Raw genomic sequence first — 3,969 nt, 5'->3', positions numbered from 1 at the left:
TACTCAGCTGCTTGTGGTAGATCGCACCATGGAGTTGATTGACAGTCTCATCATAGGGAATAATGACCACCAGCTGCCCAGCCAGTCAACCAGGCCCAGCCAAGTTGACACACAAACAACTACCACAGCCTGTTTTGGTTACTTTGTGCCACTCTAACAGAAATTACCAGAAATTGGTGGCTTTAATAAACAGGAGCTTATTCTCTTACAGTTTGGGAGCTAGGAGTCTGAGTTCAAAGTGCCAGGCTCTAGGGGCTGGGTAAAAGCCCCTCAATCTTGGGCTTCAGCTCTGGCTCCTGCTCCAGGCCCACTAAAGCTGGAGGCTTTCTTCACTCAGGCAGCTGCTGGCTGCTGAGGCTGACAAATGCAAGGTTGATAAATAATAAACTACAGTCCCAATATTACCAAGCATGACAGACTACTAATTCAAATCCATTAAGAGTCCCAGGATCAGCAGGGCATGGCAGACTGCTTAACAATGACTTGGCTGCATGCAGGGTTCAAGCATGCCAAAAGCTAGAGACCTTCCTCAAAGTTGCTTCTTGTATACTGGAAGCAGACCACATCCTTAAAGCAGCTACTCAACTGCTCACAGTAGATTCTACCATGGAGTTGATTACCAGCCTCATCATAGGGAATGCTACATCCATCTGCCCAACCACTCAAAACCAGGTCCAGCCAAGTTGACATAAACTTAACTGGCATGCAGCCCAATCAAAGTTGAAGTAGAGGAGAGTTCCCAAAAGGAAAGGACTGTTGGGCAGCAGTTCCCCTTCTTGAGCTCAGAACTTTCTTCTGCTGAATGCACCTGGCTGTGATGAGGGGTGATACCAAAACAGTGGGTATAATGTTAGCATAAAGGTAGATTCTTCACTGTGCCACTGCATGGGGAAACCTACCTGTAGGTCTTTACTATTGGCTTCCTTTCTTCTGCTATTACAAAGTTCTGAGGAGATTTAAAAGAAAGCGCAATGCATTCAAGGTAAAACCCAATTAAAGAGAAATGTTCTTGCCACCATTTATTCATCTCTTGAGCTTTGGAGCTTGCTAATTCACATCATTCTCAGTGATGTTCTCCACTAGTCAGCCCTTTGGCCACCTGCCCACTCCCATGCTCTTGTGCATACTGCTCTGATCTTTACTTCCACTTAGTCTTATGTTAACCAAGAGATCTACTGCTTCCCAATGCAACAATACAATGTGCTGCCATTGAGTCGGATCCAACTCATAGCAATCCCTCCTTGGGTTTCCGAGGCAGTATCACTACAGAAATAGATTGCCCAACCTTCCTTCTGAGGAGTAGGGGGCAGTTTTGAACCACCAGGCTTCTGGTTAGTAGTCAAATGCCTTAGGCACTAAGCTACCAGAGCTCCCCTACTGCTTCCCAGTGGCTGAGAAGTAGCAGCAGCAGAACCAGGAGACCAACAGGTGATGGTGCTGTGGGCTTCCCAGCCCACAGAGGGAGAAAGCAGAATACCTTTGGACAGGAGGCTTGCTAGTGGAGTGAGGTGCCTTCAGGCACCTGGTGGAGCTAGGTTTGCCAACCCCAGAGCAAGAAAGCTGAGCATCTTCAGGCCAAGGCTTACTGGTAGACTGGGGTGCCTCTGGGGACTTACCAGAGAGCTAAAAGAGCTTTGCAACATTTGTCTGAGCAGGGCAGAGGCCAAGGGGCTGCAGAGCCAGGCGGCCAAGGGGCAGAGAGAGGCATGTCTGTGGGCACAGCTAAAAAGAGGCTGTCCTGATTGAAGAACGGTATCCTGAGTCATTTCTGATCCTGAGTTGTAACCTGTTACTTCCCAAATAAAACCCATAATCATGAAAAAAAGAGACCTCTGCTTTCTCACTTGCCTATGTAGTTGTTGTTAAGTGCCATTGAGTCAGCTACAACTCAGCAACGGTATGTACAACAGAACAAAACACTGCCTGGTCCTGCGCTATCCTCATAATCTTTGCTGTGCTTGAGCCCGTCCTTGCAGCCGCCGTGTCAATCCATCTTGTTGAGGGTCTGCCCCTTTTTCACTGGCCCTCTTCTTTACCAAGCATGATACCCTTCTCCAGAGACTGGTCCCTTCTGACAACATGACCAAAGTACATGAGACAGAGTCTGGCCATTCTTGCTTCTAAGGAGCATATGGATGCCTTCTTCCAAGACAGATTTGTTCCTTCTTCTGGCACCGTTCTCCCAGCTCCCCAGTGCCACTTTCATACAATAACTTCCCTGTTGTTAGGTCCTGTTTAGTCAGTTTCAACTCATAGGGACCCTATGTACAACAGAACAGAGCACTGCCCAGTCCTGCGCTATCCTCACAATCTTTGCTATGCTTGAACCCATTGTTGCAGCCACTGTGTCAATCTATCTTCTTGAGTGTCTTCCCCCTTTTTTTTTGCTGACCCTCTACTTTACCAAGCATAATACCCTTCTGTAGGGACTAGTCCCTGCTGATAACATGACCAAGGACATGAGACGAAGTCTGGTCATTCTTGCTTCTAAGGAGCATTCCAACTGTACCTATTCTAAGACAGATTTTTTCTTTTGTCAGTTCATGGTGTTTTCAATATTCTTCACCAACACTACAATTTAAATGCATCAGTTCTTCTATCTTCCTTATTCATTGTCCAGGTTTCACATGCATATGAGGCTATTGAAAAGACAGTGGCTTGGGTCAGGCATACCTTAGTCTTCAAAGTGACATCTTTGCTCTTTAACACTTTAAAGAGGTCCTTTGCAGGAGATGTGCCCAATGCAATATGTCATTTGATTTCTTGACTGCTGCTTCCATGGATGTTGATTGTGGATTCAAGTAAAATGAACGACTTCCCTACCCAAGTGTAAAATGAAACCTTTTTGAGGAGCATTCTTATGCTCTCTTTTAGAACTTGGAGACTTCAAAACTCTAATTCCTTCTATTTTCTTTCAATCTGTTCTTACCTCCTCTTTCCCTCAACTACTTCTTTGCCCAACCTACATCCTTAGCTATCTCCTGAATAACTTATCAGCAACTGCAGTTTCTTGTCTCCATCCTTTATCAATTTCTGGCTTTGTGCCATTAGTTATCCTCTTTCTCTTATCTTTAACTCACCCACTGCTGGCACTTTCTTCTCAGAATATAAACTTGTTTGTCTTCCCCCACCAAAACAAACCACTCAAAGAAGAAGTCTTACATGATGTTGCCACTTCCTTAGACTTAAGAAATTTGCCTTCTACCGCTAGCACTCCATTGAAATTCCTCTTTAGGATTGCCTGCATTGTGCCCAGTCCCAGAAGATTTTAGTCTCCATTGTTTATCTGTTGCTTTGAAGCTCTACTTTGGGAACAGGGAGAGACAACTATCTTCTAGTTCCTCTCTAGCTACCCCTTTGATTTTTCCTTTTGATTTCCTTTGAGGGCTTCTTTGTGTACTGTTTTTATTGTGTACGTTCTCCCTGGATTATTTTAGGCACTCAGTGGTTTTAACATGGTAGAAAGTAGTTAAGTGCTCAGCTTTTGTATCCTAGTTCTACCATTATAGTTATATTCCAATAAGACAGTTATTCTGTTAAATCCTCAGTTTACCTGTATGTCTGTAAAAATGGTGTTTGAGACACATAAATACCTGAGATGATTAGACAGGGGTCAGTGAACAGAGGTATACTCTAGACCAAGGATAAACTCAGCTGAGGCTAATCTTGTACAGACAGCAGTGATACAAAATACCTGAAGTCCTTACAGAAACAATAGAAGACAGACACAGAGTAATCCCTCACAGACATCCCGACACTATTGGAGAGAGATCCAATAGATCTACTACCTCAGGACTATGGTACTGGGGTACACCAGACTCAGTTGGCACAACAAAATACATAAAAGCGTTGCTCCATATCCTACAATGGTGAGTAGCGACTTAAAAAGCTTTCAAGCAGCCATCTAAGATGCAGCTAATGGTCTCCTAGCATCAGAAGTGAAGAAGAACGCAAAAAAAAAAAAAAAAA

The sequence above is a fragment of the Orycteropus afer genome, unplaced genomic scaffold (genome assembly GCF_000298275.1).
Source record: "Orycteropus afer afer isolate SDZICR_OR568_19922 unplaced genomic scaffold, OryAfe1.0 scaffold00045, whole genome shotgun sequence".
Taxonomy (NCBI): Eukaryota; Metazoa; Chordata; class Mammalia; order Tubulidentata; family Orycteropodidae; genus Orycteropus; species Orycteropus afer.
This window is presented reverse-complemented; position numbering follows the sequence as displayed.